The following is a 17,816-nucleotide window of genomic DNA, read 5'->3' on the forward strand; positions in this document are numbered from 1 at the left end:
TAAAAGATGTCAGATTTCTGCGCATGCTCCAATTTTCCAGTCAGAACTCAGTTTCCAAAAAAATACTGTAGTGTCATGTAATTGAAACATTAACATACCATTTACAGCATTTGTCTTGTTACTTCAATGTTGGTAACCCACAATGCATTGCTAACTACCCACAATGCATTGCTAACTACACTACTAAACTGTTTAACACAAAAACGGTATTTTAGTGTTGAAAATTGGTCATAAATTTACAGCAACTTTTTACAGTGTATTTACCTTGTAAAAATCTTTAACATTCCCTAGGTATCTTGCCTGGTATATTTTTTCAGCACCACGGCATCTATATGAACTGTTATTATTACACTATAAACTCCTAAATTACCATATTTATGGTTACCACTATCATCGAATTCCAACTGGAAAACATGTACAGAAATGTGATGTCAGCCACGGACTCGTGCCAAGTGCAAGAGTGCCCTCTAGTGCACACTCATGCACAGATGCATATATTTTCTACCACCACATTAAAACGATCATATCTACGGTTTTCTGTGGTCTATCGTTGCCAAATTTAAAACTGTGTCTATGTAAAATATATATTTTTTAAATACGCTTAAAAGACGCCACGTGATTGATCATGCCAGCATGATCTTAAGACAGAAGGTGCTTTGCAACTGCAAGCTTGCCTGGTCAAGTTCATGTGACTGTATTGTTACTGTATGTCTGATTGGTCATGTGATTATTGTTGCTACGTTTCATTGGTGCAACTGGTAGAACCACTCTGGGCATTTCTGGCAAAGATGTATGAATGTAGAATAAAGAGGGGAAAAAGTAAAAACTCAAGTGTAGCTTAAAGAAGCGGAGTAAGAATAGCTTTTCTTCTTCACACATCTACTCAAGTAAAAGTATCAAGTATGGTGTGTTAAAACTACTCTTAGAAGCACATTTTCTCAAAAAGTTACTAAAGTAAATGTAACAGGACAAATGTAACTCATCACTGCCACCTCTAAACACGAGAGTAATGCGATGGGCACAACATGGATCAGAGTGCTTTGAGAAATCTAAAGCATCAGTCAGCAATGTTGAAACACAATCAAACAAAAAATAAGACACATTTTCTTTTAAACTTGTATTTAATAAACCCAATTCTCGCCATCGGTCTTTTGTCATCTTTAGTACAATAAGCTGTCACGCACAATTAGAGGAGTGAGCACACACCATGTTCCTTTTTTCCCCTAGTCGTGTGGTGTTCGCTCACACTTGAAAAATCTGTTAAGTTGTTAAAATGTGTTCTTTGTAAGCCTCTGTTCTCTGCCTATGAAAAAAAAAAAAGATTTCCACTGAAGCGGTTACACCAATACACAATCCTGGAGGAATACCGGTAGGATACTGTAAATATGCACGGTCCAGACTCACATGATCAAAATGGTCCATATTGAGATACCCCTCAGTGTATCCTAACCGATGCATGTAATTGCCAGAGCAACATTTAATGAAATTCCATCCTTAAAAAAAATTTGACAATATAGTACTCTGGTTTGCAATTATGGTTTGTAATTTTAAATCACAATTTACTCTCAGTACTTAGAAGGACTTTTGCATGTTAAAAAGCACAACATACCCAGTGGCGCCTCCAGAAATTTTTCATAGGGGTGGCCAGATGGGGCCACTTAAAATCTTGGGGTGGCACACCAAAACTAAAAGCCATAATTTCAGGTTTTCATTATATTATTGCAGTAAAAAGGTCAGGGGAAAACTATCAGAAAGACTTAAGGACACGGCTACTGATATACTTTGGTGTATTGTGTAATACTTGATGTTACTAATGATTTAATGTGCATAGTCCATAACTGTCCAGTCAACATTTTGACTTCCACAACAATTCTGTTTAATTGTGTTGTGTATATATTAGGCATAAGGTCTACATTTAACAAAACAAAATAATTACTGGGGAAAAGCAGGTGCTGGCAGATTTGCATCTGGGATGAAATGCATAACTAATGCTACAAGAATCTAATGATATACTGGCAAGCGGGGTGGCCAGTGGGGTCGGCCAACAAATTTATAGGGGTGGCCGTGGCCACCCCTGGCCACCCCCTGGGGGCGCCACTGAACATTTCATAAATTGATCTTAAGTTTATGTATGTATATATATATATATGTATATATATATGTATATAGGCGGTTGTGGCCAAACTTAGTGTGAGCGCTAAATTGCGTTATTTTTTTTTAATGCGTTAATATTTCCAGATTAATCATGGTCGTTAACGCGTTATTGTTGACAGGACTAATATATATATATATATATATATATATATATATATATATATATATATATATATATATATATATATATATATATATATATATATATATATATATATATATATATATATATATATATATATATATATTTATTTATTTATTTATTTATTTATTTATTTATATAATTATATATAAACCGCCTCCCGTAGTCCCACACGGTGGTGTTTACATTCTCCGCGCGGCAATGCAGGACAAAATGCAGCCAGCCACGATGAGTGAGGATGAGACCCAGGACTGCTTCATGGCAAATTCCGTTTTAAAAAGCTGCCTAATGGAAATCTGGATAAAAGAAAAGTTGTGTGCACATACTGCCGTGATGAACTATCCTTCCATCGAAGCACAACCAGCCTAAAGTACCACCTTCGGGCTAAGCATATCTTCGCTAGTGTTAGCAATGACGCTAACACCGCAAAAACAAGCCGCACTTATCAAACTACACTGGCAGAGTGCGGACTCGGACTTGTCAACAAAAGGACAACAAGTAGGTTGACCACCGCTATCGCTAGATGGGTAGCCAGAGACTGTTGAGACCCATTAACTTAGCCGAAGACAAGGGCCTTGAAAATCTCATCCAGATAGCATCGGGTGACCCAACATGCAGAACACCTTCACGAGCAACTATTTCCACAAAAATTCATGAGCTTTTTGAAAATGAAAAGGCAACGAAGGTGGAGCAACTAGCCAGAGTTACATTTGTTGCACCGACAGGAGACCACTGGACAAAAAAAGGGTATGACTGGCTAACTTAAGCAGTGTTTTTAAACACCTTTACACATATTTTAGTGTAATGTTTTTCAGTTAACTGTGTGAAAATTGACAAATTATTATTATTATATTTTTAAATATCACACACACCTTTAGGCCATTTAGTGTAAAACTGCAAATGCTTCATTTATTTGTGTGAAATGTTTTATTTAACAGAGAAGTTGTTTACACATTTTTTGAAACACTAGCTATTGTTACTGCATTGTGCTTGTCTGCTCTTTAAGTTGGCAGTTAATTTTGGGCAATATGCCAAACGGTACTTGAGCCACATTGTTAGTCTGAGGCGCTTTAATATGTTAAGGTCTTTTCTGTATAATACTGACAATTTATTTTATTTTATACGAGCTGAGTTGTTAAATAACATTTTAAAACTGTATTTGGTTAAGTACTAATTCATTCATACATCATACATTTCATCTGAAAACAAATTTTAAGTCAATTATAGTATTTTCCTAGTTTTTTTTTTTTTTTTCCTGAAGAGCAACTTTATTCATCCCGAGGGAAATGTAATTAATCATGATTAATCACACAGTTGCCATACGATTAACTAGATTAAATGTTTTAATCATTTGACAGCACTAATATATATATATATATATATATATATATGTGTGTGTGTGTATATATATAATATATATCACATCACAGCCGTAATTGCGGAATGCTTTTTCATGGCCTCAGTCCCTGCTGTGGCATAGCCTGATTGCCTTCAATTATCCCCGCCTGTTGTCAGTCTACCCCGTCATAGCCCAGCCAATAGCACTGCTTCACTCAATAATTAACCCGTGTATTTAAAGCATTGATTTTTCATTTCCACTCTGTCAGACCGTCTGCGAAGCTCTCTGAATCTGACTCTTGTTGCTGAATCTGAATCTGTCTGACTGCTGCCTTCTCTCCTGCCCAGGTAACTCGACTTGCCTTCTGTTTTTGGAACCCTGACTCCTGCTTAGCCCTTAGCTGCCGCCTTTTCACCTGCCCTGCGGTAGCGATGGGTCTGTGAGGCCTCATGAAGCATGTTAACACAATGACACACTGTGTTGATAATGTGTTGATACTGTGTCATTGGATACTGACACCTGCTGGACATCAAATTCTGGGCAGGCAACCCACTTGACAGATTGACACTGATTTGATGACCTAGCATGTAAAATAAAATTGTTTAAGTCTTTGCATTCATATTGCCTGCATTATTCCATATCTTTTAAATTATGTGAAAGGTATTCTAATATGAAAATCCAAGTAATGAATGAAGGAGTATGCTTGTGGACGTTTTGTTCTGATAAAATTTTATTTAAGTTTTTTTAATGTTTGAATTTAGTTGGTTCTTTTTTTAAACAAGCAGTTTCTCCTGCTGTACACAACACACGCGTGCATGGAACAGACCATGTCGGCATGCACAAGAATTCCTTAGCCAGTTGAAAGAGGTTTGTCTATTGACTCCTCCAGTATTGAAGATCTGTACTGCGTTGCATGTTCAGCTCAGCCATGTATCACTGCACTTCTGCAATTGCATTTACGTTGCGTTTATCCTGGGTGTATCAGAAACTTCATTTTTATTACTGGCCCAATAATGCCTCAGCATTGAGGAGGTGGCTACTGTTTGTGTATGACAGGTCGGAAGAATAAATGCGACATTTCACCTGCAAAACAATAATGTGAATAATAAAGTAAGACGAAAAGTCGAAAATCTGAGACAATGGATGAAGATTGAAATAAATACCTTATTCTCCGAGATAAAAATGGTCCTACACGGCTGACAACTTGCCTTTTCCCTGTGTTTAGTCCATTTTCCACAGCACAAAGATAACAAGGAAGGAACCGTGAGATATGGATTGTGCAGCTCCATCGCGTTGACCGATGCACTTCTTCTTAAACATAATTTGCCATGTCTTGGCTGCGTCGACGCAGATCGTGCATTGGTCACGTGATTTTCTCTAAGCGGTACGTGCTTCATGAGCTCTGTGCGTGTGAGCTTTAATAAACTGTTGAAAACATGGCACTTTTGTGGTCCTCTTTTGTCTGGTTACAACTGTTTTCATCACCATCCAGTCATAGTCCAGAAAAATGCAAGACGATCACTAATCTGCCAAATAAAATTTAAAAAATAATAAATAGGATAAAATTTACTCCACTGAAGAGAAAATAGAAGGAAATCTGTGTAAGGTAATACTTTGAAATATTAGATGGGGTGAATTCCTTACAGTCACTTAAGCTGTTGAAGAACTCACATATAGTACTGCATATTATCAGTCATCATTATCACTTTCATCACCACTCTCCTCAAGGGATTGGAGGAGGTTCTTCAGTGCTACTTTCCCCTCTCTTCCCTGTCAAAGCACAAGGCTGGAGCTCTAAAGCCTGCAAATGTACAGTGCATCAACCTCAGCACTTCTGTATAGTGATAAGACTGAAAAATGTTGTTACATGTTAAATAAATCAGTAGCTAAAAAGATTGCATGACCTTATGCTACATCAAACCATATTTTTTGATATTCATCATATTAATGCACAGTAGGTCTCTTTTCAGTCGTCCTCGCTAGTTTTCCGTCCCTATTGTTTTTTTCTCTACTTGAGAGTGACTGTCTCGACTGTGTTCCATGATACAGTATCTAATGCCTTGGAAATCCAAACCAGCCAAGGCAATACATCTTAGAGTAAAAAAGGATGTAGGAGGATGAGCGAAACACTGATCGCTGTTCTCTTGTTTTTGTAGAACAAGTGGAATCTCAAAGTGACCCGTTTCCCCCCTGCAGGCCCGGCATGGTTCTGTGAAGAGCTGCGAATATACAGCAGCGTATGAATAAAGAATTGGAAGATAAGGCGGGTAAGGTCTCTTTCACACACACTGAGGACTTATCTAAAAACTACAAGTCAGGCCCGCTCTCCATTTTTTTTCCAACTTTCATTAAATTGCTTCTCTTGCTGAATGAATAGTAATGTACTTGTCAGATTGCATTAAAAAAAATGGTTTCATTGCTCATGAAACTAAAAGTAATTTAAAGAATAATTTTCTTTTTCACATTTCTTCAGCCTAAAATGTGTATGGCGGAAAACACTCAGGTGACTTGAAGTTCCGCTCTGAGACCCCCAATTTGGCCAAATTTCAAAATTGTCCGATATGCATGTGTGATACATCATTGGAAAGCTTAAAATCTCAATTTTTTGGAAAAAGAAAACCCTATCTAGAGGTAAGAGAGCGCGAGAGCATAATTACAGACGGCATGACTTTAACGAGATATTATCGCGTATTTACCTCGCTTCAATCCAAAAACTCTATGTAGCATGCATCACTGAGTGCCAAGACACAGCTGTGAATGGCCAAACCTGGATTTTTGGGGGATTTTATGGGTGAAACGTGGTAATATAACAAGGGTCGCGATGCAGAAATCTAAACATCAAGGAGTGGTTGAGATTTTCGTTTTCATATGGCGGAAAACACTCAGGTGACTTGAAGTTCCTCTCTGAGACTCCCAATTTAGTCAACTTTCAAAATTGTCCGATATGCATGTGTGATACGTCATTGGAAAGCTTAAAATCTCAGTTTTCTGGTGGAAGAAAAATTTTGAACAGGAGGGTATTTAAAAAAAATAAAATAAAAAAATTCTCAAACAGCAAAACCCTATCTGGAGGTGAGAGCTCGCGAGAGCAGAATTACAGACGCCATGACTTTGAGATTTTATCGCGTACTTACCTTGTTTTGATCCAAAGACTCCATGTAGCATGTATCACTGAGTGTCAAGACACAGCTATGAATGGCCACAGCTGGATTTTTGGGGGATTTTATGGGTGAAACATGGTAATATAACCAGGGTCGCGATGCAGAAATCGCAGACATCAAGGAGTGGTTGAGAATTTCTTTTTCATATATTTACCCTTTTAAAAGGTTTTTTTTCAGTTTTTCTTTGTTTGGATTGATTATTTATCATCTAACATATCGGAGAAAATGCAACAGTAACAAAAAAATACAATTAAGCGATAGTTATGAGGTAGATATCCATGACTTTTTTACAGACACCATTTTTTCATTGTGATGTAATTTGTTTAAAAGTTTAGAATATGCGAGTGAATAATTTAAAGTGTTTTTTTATATATATATTTTTTAAACCAAATATTAGATGTCAATTAATGATTCTAAGCTAAAAACTACAGACATTTCGAATAATAAATACCATTACTTACCTTGTTTTTATGGCTAGGTTGAAACAAAAGCGGTTGCGCGACTGGGGGTAAAACGGACAAATTAAACATAGTTCGGGGACTTAATGCTCCATGAATCTGCTATGGCAGCATATAGACATATTGTTCTATCAAACACAACTGGTGTTTTTGGCTTAAAATACAGCAGTTTCTTTTAAAGAGGAGTGTAAGAGCAGAAACTGCTTTTTCAGTCTTTGTCTGTGCTTTCCGCCATATAGCAGTGTCGGACAAAAATACACTTTGCACTTAGACATTTGTAATCACTTTAAAGTACTGTATATACGGTACTTTACATAGGCTCATACATACCATTTGCATCAACAGGCAAGACAACAGTTCTCATCATACCAATCCACACAACAAATCCAGCAAGGCTCTGATTGATTTATTTTGTTTGTTATTATTTGATTTGTTTTGGTAGTGTTTTTTTCTGGTACTGGAATTTGGATTTCTTTGCAGGGTAGTTCTGAATGATGATGAATGAATTAGCCCTACCATTAATAAATGAATTATTCTCATTATCTTCAGACTTACATTTACCCCCTTTTTTTTTTTTTTTTTTTTTTTGCTGAATGTGCCGGTCCATTTTTTTTCCCTCAAACGCAAACAAAAAAAACATTTAAAGATATTTTTTTATTTTCTACATTATTAATTGATTTTTTTTTATTTTTATGCAGCCTATGCAGATATTGTTTTCAGATAATCATACATTAATCATAGCCGAGTTAAAAGTTTTCATTTTTTTGTTGCGTTTAGCTGTGTTTGTGGACAAAACAGTAGTGTTTTACCTGAATGAAGGCTCCATTATTATTATTATTTATTTACTATTTATTTTTTTCCCCATTATATTTATTTATTTAGACAATGTTGAGTGGTCTTAAGACAAATGTTTATTTTTCGCATTTCTGGATAGTTCAGAAATTATTAACAAGGGTGTATTTATTTTGACTGGTAATATAATTAAGTTCAAATATTACAATTTAAATTTGCTAATAAAATCCAGACATTTATTCTGGAAGTTTTCAAGATGTTTCTTTAGTAGTTTTTGATAACAAAGGTTCGAATCGAACTGTGAATCACCTGAACCAATACACATGAAATTTAGTACAAGTCGATACAGAGTTATTTTGGATTGACAGCCTGTCAATTAATTAGTAGGGCTGTCAAACGATTAACATTTTTAATCGAGTTAATCACAGCTGAAAAATTAATCGTAATTAATCGTAATTCCAACTATCTATAAAATATGCCATATTTTTCTGTAAATTATTGTTGGAATGGAAAGATAAGACACAAGACAGATATATAGTACATTCAACATACTGTACATAAGTACTTTATTTGTTTATTATAACAATAAATCAACAAGATGGCATTAACATTATTACCATTCTGTTAAAACGATCCATGGATAGAAAGACTTGTAGTTCTTAAAAGATAAATGTTAGTATAAGTTATAGACATTTTATATTAAAACCCCTCTTAATGTTTTCGTTTTGATAAAATTTGTAAGATTTTCAAACAAAAAATAAACTAGTAGCTAGCCATTGTTGATGTCAATAATTACACAATGCTTATGGATGGTGCTGAAACCCATTATATCAGTCACACCCAAGCAGCAGAAGGCGACAAAACACAAAAAAACCCAAGTAACAAATGGACATGACCCTGTCATTTTAATCTGTACAAGCAGGGCATGTGCGTTAATTGCGTCAAATATTTTAACGTGATTAATTTTGAAAATTAATTGCTTCCCGTTAACGCGATAATTTTGACAGCCCTATTAATTAGGTTCATATTTGTGAGAAACGTACCTCTGACTCCTGTTCACCCAATCTGTTTGGTCTTATTAATGTCCCGTCCCCAGCAAAAAGTGTGCATGCAGGTTATGTTGCTATATTCTCCCTACCAATGTTGAGACCAAACCTACGCCCTTGCATACAACCCTGATAAACAAGACATGATTTGACCAACCCCATACAAAATCAAACAAAATACTGTTTAAGTTATCATAGACGTTAATTAAATTAATTATGATCTGTTTCACTTAAGTGACTATTTAATGTGACTAGCTCCAGCGTTTGTGACCTATGTTTAAAGATTGTTTAATTGTTTTGTGGTCACATTTTCTAAGCACAGACATAGAATGTAAAAATGAATTGCAAAGTCAAGCCCTTGATGGCATTGCCCTTAGCATTAACCGACCTCCATTTGCTCCCCACTTCTCACTGATCAGTGGCCGCCATGAAAGGCGCCACATTTACCATCTGCATTTGTCAGGGTAATTACTGTATTTTTCAGACTATAAATCGCACCTGATTATAAGTCGGACCAGCCATATAATGCCATATAGTTAAACTAGAGGGTGGCCATTGTTTTTGACGTCGCAGGGCTGTGACGTCAAATTGGTTACGCTGCCGTTCTCCAGAGTATGACTCTTGCGACATAAACATGTCATCTGTTCAACCCTTTCAATTTGAACCTGAGAGCAACATTAATGAGCATGACAGCACTGTCCATTTTTCACAAAACGAGCAGCAAAAGCAAAATGAACAGGAAAGACGGCATGAGACGAGACAAGAGTGACAAAACCAGAGTTCTGCCAAATATGCTACACCGGCGAAACAACAAGAAGCCAATTTTAAACCCAAAGTACTGCTGTGCGCTTTCAGCTTGTTTTGTTTTGATGCATACAGACAGAACATGCTAAAGATACCTTAAGAAAAAAATAGTAATATCAAATAAGGGTGGTTTAAATATGCTACGTGACTAATGGGGTCAACAGAGCAACAATCTGCTTTAAAGCTACCACAAGAAAACACAATACTTAAAAGTATGAGAGGGAAACACATGCAAAAAGTATTTTAAGGCAATGAAAAATTAATAAAAGCCTCAATAAAAACACAAATTATAAGTACTCACCTCTTTTAACCGATGAGTGCATGTGTTCGACGTCTTGCCGCATAGAAGGAATTGCAGTATCCCGGTCGTATTCGTTGAGTGACAGTGACAATCTACGTCATCACCCTGAGCGTACATTACGCGCTTGAAACATGGCGCCCGCCGTAGGTCAAAACATGTACTAAATAGTATAGGTATTTAAAGCAATGGCAATATTTTATGTGTTTCTAATAACATATTTTAGTAAAAGAAAACAATTGTGGCTTATTAGAGCCTACACGCCTTTAAGTCAGAGGTTCCCTTTTACATCTGTGGCCATTGTAGGAATTGAACAATCCCCAACAAGGTAGAATGTTAAGACCATTCACCAGACATTTTCAAGCAATCGTATGTTCATCTGATTAACACAAATTTATATGTACCACTAAGTTCAAAACATTAAATTAATGTAGTTAGTTATTTTAGTTTCCAAAGGTTTGCCACTTTGCATGCCTGTTACATGTGAAAATCTGCCATATTTTTCTGAAAAATCCTTTATTTTTTTTTCAAAACATTTCGAGTGTGCCTTATAATACAGTGTGCTTTATGTATGAATTCTTGTTTTGCTCACTGACCAACAACATATTTTTGGGGAGTATAACTGTATTGTAATGCTCCAGTAAAATGCTCAAGACATGCATGTACCACTCATCAAATCCATACATAAAGCAACAAAAAAAATTAAGAAATAAAGGAATAAATTCAATGTTTAATGATAAAGAAAACATGCAGTTTTTTATGCACTAATCAGCCTTAAAATCAGGTGTACCTTGTTTGAAAATAAAGTCGTTCATTGGTGGTGCGCCTTATAGTCCGATGGTCTATGGTAGTACCATATTGTTTGTAGTCACACAATGATTGCAATTAGATGGCGCCACTATAAACACAATTATAACTTTATGTGGCAAGGCCAAGCTATATGTTTCGATGGCATTTGCATTTATTATAAACTGTTGTAGATAACGACCCGTCGATGATTTTCCTTTTCTTTTCAATAGGATTTTACAATATTCAGTCGTTTTGTTTCAAAATAGAAACAAATAATGATTTTATTTTATAAATACGCGATGCAGAATGCATATGAATGAATTGTGTTTGTATAGGGGGTCCCTCTAGCCTCTGTCAAGAAAGAGAGCCGTACAGAGAAGCTCAGAGTGGAAAAAGTCCATCATGTCAGCATTTTATCTCAGCAAAGGAGTTGGAGGTTCAAAGGTCAAACCCATTGCGCGTTCGCCAGCAATCACCTCAATGCAGTGACAGAGCTATCTGCAGCAAAATTGACTGGATCAGCCATCAGCTAACAACATAGACACTCTTAAATGGCTAATGGAACTCCCTGAGCCAATGGGAAAACAAACTGATGGATTTATTGAGCCCCCTGTTAATAGCACTGCCAGCAATACAAACTTAGAAATACAGTAGAAGCTCCTTGTCTGTATTTGGAAATACTTGACTACCGCACCATTGCATTATTACCATGTTATATTGGTGTAATAAATATTTTCATTTCATTGGCTTTGGAAATGAGAACCTAATCATGCATGTAAGAATCTAAGTAGCGTTGTCATCTGTCTAGCTTTTAATATATTAATAAATCACGTAGTATGGAAACATTACACTTTTCACATAAGCAAGTAAACAAAAAACAAAAAAAAACAAAGGTGAACCTCTGCTGAGCTACAAAAAATGTTTGGTGGGTCTAATGTGATGTAACAAATGGAAAAACTGCATGATGTGAATTCAATTATGACTGCGGTCCTTGACGCATGAATAGCCTTTCCCTCTGATTGAATTGTCTGGGTTGTCCTTTACTGAATAGGATGTCCTCTGAAAGTGCCTGTCCTGTCAGGACCATGCATGAGGGAAACCTAAAGGCTGTCACAGCAGGTTCACTCTGTAGAGAGGGTCAGAGAGAAACATACTCATACGAGATGACTTTCATTTTAAATTAATATTTATCATGAAGTTCATGTATTTACCGTAATTTTTGGACTATAAGGTGCACCTGACTATAAGCTGCCACTCACCAAATTTGACACGAAAATGGCATGTGTTCATATACTGTTATAAACCCCACTGGACTATAAGCCGCAGTTGTCCTCACTGTATTATGGGATATTTATACCAAAAGATATTAACTGGTAAAACTTCATTTGACAGCGGCGTCATAAGACTAGGACCAAATGAACCACCATGAAGCTTTGAACCAATTGGCTACAAAGCTTCATTGCTTCAAGAAACTTTATTTGCCCAACACTGCTCCCTTGGGGGTGACAGTCAACCTTTGCTGCCACTCTCTGTTAAACTGTTGTCATCCAACATGCCTCCTAGCATGCATTATAGCGCGACAGAGGTAAATAACAATCAAAATGTTTGTTTTGCGCTAATTATTTCTTCAGTTACTGTTCCAGTCGTTCATTAATTGCTAGCTATGGTATTTGGTAACACTTTATTTGACCATCATAATTATGACATGACACTGCCATGAGAATTAACAAATGCTTATGACAGATATCATTTTGTGTAATCCGGCAAATTATTACACTTTTGAATGGATGTAAAAGATCCGAGCCGGACATAAATGGAGTTAGTGACATAATTTGCTGGATGATACTTAATGACATCTGTCATAAGCATTCATTAATGCCCATGATAGTGTCATGTGTTAATTATGATGGTCTTTTGGCAGTTTGATGACACCGCCGTCAAATAAAGTGTTACCTATTAACACAAATTAATCAACAAATAAGCCGCACTGGATTTTAAGCCGCAGGATTCAAAATGAGGGGAAAAATGTAACGGCTTATAGTCCGAAAATTATGGTATACCAGCAATTTATGTTGTATTTCAAGTTTTTTTTTTTTTCATATACAGTGCACATAAAAAATTTAACATGTATATGCCCAAAATCGAAACACAGTACTATGATTAATTCTGTATTTTGTGGAATAATAAAAAAAAAAAAACTAATCAATCTCACTTTGTCACATGATAGGAGGGATTGCCGTTGTACAACTGAACAAAGTGATGCACTGAAGATGTACATAATGTTGGAAATCTTACTTAAAATGTTTTATGTCACTGTCTGTATTTTTGTATAAAGGGATGTTTTATGTTCCTTGATTTGTCTCGTTTCTCTGTGTTTTAGTTCCTTTTTTGTCTGATTTAGGTTTTCATTTCCACCTGTCCCCATTGAAACCCTTCTGTGTGTCAGCCAATCAGCTTGGCTCTAACACCTGTGTCATGTTGAGGTCTTCCTGGTTGTCTTATCTATCATCTTGTTTATTATCACACTGCTTTCTTTCTGTCCTTGTCGGTTCATTGTTGATGTCACATCCTGATCCATACCTGTCCATGCAGTTCATGTTCACAATCCTAGTAAGTATTTACTCCCTACGATTTATTTGGTACCATTCCTTCTTTAACCCATATTTAGTTTGTGCTTTGTTTTGATATTGTTGCACTTGGGTGTGCTCTGTCATACTTGACAGTTTATTGATATTGTTACCTGTGCCAGTGTAGTTGAGGCTGACATGTTTGACAAATCATTTCAAGAGTTTTATTATTATGTAGTAACTTTGAACAAGAGTCACTTGAATATACCAAGTGACTATAAAGTAGCTGTCGCCATACTGAATCTAAGCACAGATTTCAAAACTTAGTGGATTGAAAGTGTTCCTTTAAACAATGTGTCTATAATTCATAACTGATAGTTTGTTTTAATGAGTCATTTCCAGCACACAAGGGCGAAATTAGTTTTGCAGATGTCTTGTTCTTTACTTCAGTTTGCATGCAGGAGGATAAATATGACTTTCAAGCCTTTTTTTTTAATGCAATCCAATTAAAAGAGTGAAGTTAAAAAGGTCAATTACATGATTTTCAAATTCCAAACAGAAATTAAATGTGTGCCATTTATTAATAAGAGTTTGAAAAATCTTCTGAATGGAGGCAAGGATACCATAGAGAATGTTGAAGGAAGTATGACTGCATGAACATTTTAACCCTCTAAAAATGATTAAAGATACGAAATGTTTATTTTTAATCAATTATTGCACCAGTTACTCTCACAGCAAATTAGGAGTCTAAAAAAAGTATCCCTAGAACTATTTATTTTAATTTACAATGGCAGTTTTGTTAAATAAACTGTTACACACTCACCAAACATGAATAAGACGAACAATTTGAATTACTTAGAGCTTAAAACGAAGGCACTAATTTACAATTTTATATCATTCTGTCTATTAATGGGTGTATTGTACATGAAATACTATGACTGCAATCTTTCATTGAGATTCCAAATACATGTTGCTAACTGCCATGTTTGTTCACTGTAAAAAAAAAAAAAAAAAAATGTGCATGTTGTTTTCAAAAGGTGTAAAAGTGGAAACGACAAACATATCAAAAGAGGTTTGCTCTTTAGGTACATACAGTACACCCACCTTATGTTTCTCTTGTCATTCCTTGTCAGTTTTCGCCCCAGGAGCTTTTTTACACGCCTCTGTTTTCCTGTTGGGCCCCTCACATACCATCCTGTCTAGCCACTTAAACAACTGTGACCAGTTGGCAGCTACACACTGTAGGATTTGAACCTGTCATTTTTAGGTGTGGAAAGTAACAAATTACATTTTGCGTACTGTCATGACTGTAACTTTTTTGTTTGTTTTTTTGTTTGTTTGTTTTTTTAAATGAAGGTACAGTATTTTATTTACCTTGATGTGATATCAAAGTCAATCAGGTAGTTTTGTTGTTGTTGTTGTTTTTAAATCAAGGTAAGTTACAACATTAATGTGACACTGTCTTCAAATGACGATAGCAACCAGCAGCGAGTCAGTGTGACTAGCATTGGTGAAGAAAATGCTATGGATATAGAGAGTATATGGATTTGAGTAAAATGTCATAAATATAACAATATATTCTTTTGGTACTTGTTCAACCCCTGTTCATTTCATTCTGGTTTCTCCCAGACTGCTATATGGGGTTCAACTTTCTCATAACCCGAGGTCTGATCTATATCAGTTACTTGAAGAGCACTATTTGCCTGTTATTTTGCTCTTAGTTTCTTGTCTTATTGACTATACTTTTGAGTAAATGGTCAGAGCATTCAATAAAAGATAAATAAATGGCTGTTATGTTATGGTCTTCTAAAGAATGGACGTCCCTGGAACATGCATTAGTCATTGTAAAGGAAGAATCACTGAGCTATTTCAGCTCTAGCATTAGTTTGAATAAGTGTTTCCAATTAACTCGTTTTACATGAAAAGAAAACTACTACTTATGTCATCATAATCCTATTCCAATTCACTCACAAATAAACTTACTATGTGAAAAGGGCTGCGTGCCGAATTGCACAGAAAGGTGATATACCCACAGGGAGGCATGAAGAGCAAAACCTGATAAATTACCGTTGAGTGTCATTTTATTATTAGTTGAGGCACCCTGATGATCTCTCATGCACATTACTATGCCACAGGTTGAGAATCGCCTGATTTTACATTTACTGTATGTTATTTTATTCATCTGTGTACAGTACAGTAGTTCTGTTGGGTGAACATGCAGTATGGTTTTACTCCTGTCTAAATCGACTCTGGAATGAAGGGTTATTCAACTCTGGAATGAAGGGTCATCTTAGGGCAGAGCACAGAGCAGACCTTATCTCTTTCCTGCACTGAGCCAAAAGCAGGACAAGAGCCAAAACAATCATCGACATTGCCGAGTGCTGAGACATTTTTGTTTAGCTTTTACTCGTGGTTGCTCAGAAATTGCTCTTCAAATTAGTATATACATAAAATGTGTTTTATTGCACTATTTAGAATACAGTTATAACGTCGGATAAAATATTTAACTTTTTAAGTGATCTCTCAATGGGTTCCATAATCTGAGCATACTTGTGCTGCATTTATATAGAATATATGTAGTTTCATTTATGTAGTCAATGTAGCAACAAAAGCGGAGAAAAACAAAGCCGTTGCAATGCATATGTGGAAACTGGATTTCTACATGTAGAGTGAAGCAGAGCTTCTTAATAGAAATGTGACCGAAAATTTGGCACTGGAAACTTTTGGCTGAAAATAGCTAAAATTGCATTTTTTTTTTTGTTTTTTTGTTAAAAGACTGAAAGTTTACCACCGAATTGTGTGACGAACGTAGACCTCTTGTAATGACGCAATCAAAACTCTGTGAGAAGCAACGTTGCTTCTCGTCCCACGTCCATCATATACAGTGCATTTGAGCCCGTGTATGAGTAGTTTGGAGTTTAAATAAATGAGCAGTATACAAATGGTAGTAGTATATAATACATACATACATGTACATTTGCTGTGTTTTTAGGACAATAATTTTATGGCACGACCATGTCCTCTTTTTTTCCGCGACTTCCACACCCCCTCTGCCATTCCCTGTTTCATCCGGCCTGGAGCGACTTTGTTCGGCTCCGTCACCGCTAGGCCTCGGCCCCCTCGATCGATTCCACTTGTTGCACAAAAACCACCGAGTCCTATTTTAAGGAGTAGGAGAGATTGTAATAGCCTTGTAAAGAGCTTTCGGTGAGAACGGAATAGTTTTTTGTTGCTGTTGTAAACTACAGGTCCACACAAATGTACATCGAGATCTCATTTAGCTTAGCAACTGGAGGCGTGAGACCCATTTTTCGAGTGTTCTTCAAGAAAGCGCATTCATCAAGGTTTCATTAGCCATGACGTCCAACGTCCAACAGATTGCTACGACACCGCCGGCACCTCTGCTATAGGAAACTTTCAGCGTTTACCACAAAATGCTTAATGCCGCCGGGAACGCACAATGCCAAGGGGTTTTAAATCTGCACCTGTCAAAATAAATTTCTCGAGCCTCGGGGGTAGTAGAACATTTTGGAAGATGTTTGCGTACTTGTGAGAAGGGAACATATTTCTGCCGGATCGTTAATAAAAAAAAACAACAACAACAACAACGGCAAAGGGCATTGATTGGAAAATAATGAAATACAGTGGTACCTTGACATACGATCACTTCAACACAAGATCTTTTCGACATCCGACGTACAGTTCAACTCGCTGTTTCTACATCCGACGACATGCTCGAAATACGACGATTGATCACAGCGCCGCAGTTTCTTTGTAACAGACGCACGGCAGATTTTCTTGTGAGAGAAATCATCACGGGTTCCAAGAAATTTAGTGCAGGTGGTGAAAAAAGGAAAAATGTGACACTGACCACTGAAATGAAGATGGAAATGATAGAAAAATATGAGCGTGGTGGGTGCATCCATGAACTGGCTCGACAATACGGCCGTAGAATGTCTGCGATCCAGACCTCCGTTCGCCAGTCTTTATAAGTTAAGCCTAAACTAAAGACTCTGGAAGAGTGAAACATTATGTCTGTAACGTTAAATACAATTAGAAAACAATTTAATTAAAAAAAAAATAAAAATTAAAAGAAGGCATGGCCGATATTTTGTTGGCGATTCCGATACTTTGAAAATGATGTGATCGGCATCCCGATCGATCGGGACATCTCTACTTACAATGCATGAGTGACATCTCAGACCGAGTCACCTATTACATGTGTGACTGTTTCTCTCTGATACAAGCAAGCACATTTTGGTGAAC

The 17,816-nt window shown here is 36.4% G+C and overlaps 1 protein-coding gene across 7 annotated transcripts in view; it reads left to right on the forward strand.

Moving 5' to 3' along the window:
- The first annotated feature begins 3,911 nt into the window (after window positions 1-3,911).
- Window positions 3,912-17,816, forward strand: part of fbrsl1 (fibrosin-like 1) — a 532,343-nt gene continuing 518,438 nt past the window's right edge. For 5 of the 7 annotated variants that reach the window (XM_057831195.1, XM_057831197.1, XM_057831199.1 and 2 more), the window contains exons 1-2: window positions 3,912-3,982; window positions 5,792-5,902. The gene's annotated coding sequence lies outside the window, so the exon portion shown is untranslated. Of the gene's footprint in view, window positions 3,983-4,869; window positions 5,020-5,791; window positions 5,903-17,816 lie in introns of those variants that run through there. The other 2 variants (XM_057831196.1, XM_057831202.1) reach the window with 1 other exon arrangement.

The sequence above is a fragment of the Corythoichthys intestinalis genome, chromosome 3 (genome assembly GCF_030265065.1).
Source record: "Corythoichthys intestinalis isolate RoL2023-P3 chromosome 3, ASM3026506v1, whole genome shotgun sequence".
Lineage (NCBI taxonomy): Eukaryota > Metazoa > Chordata > Actinopteri > Syngnathiformes > Syngnathidae > Corythoichthys > Corythoichthys intestinalis.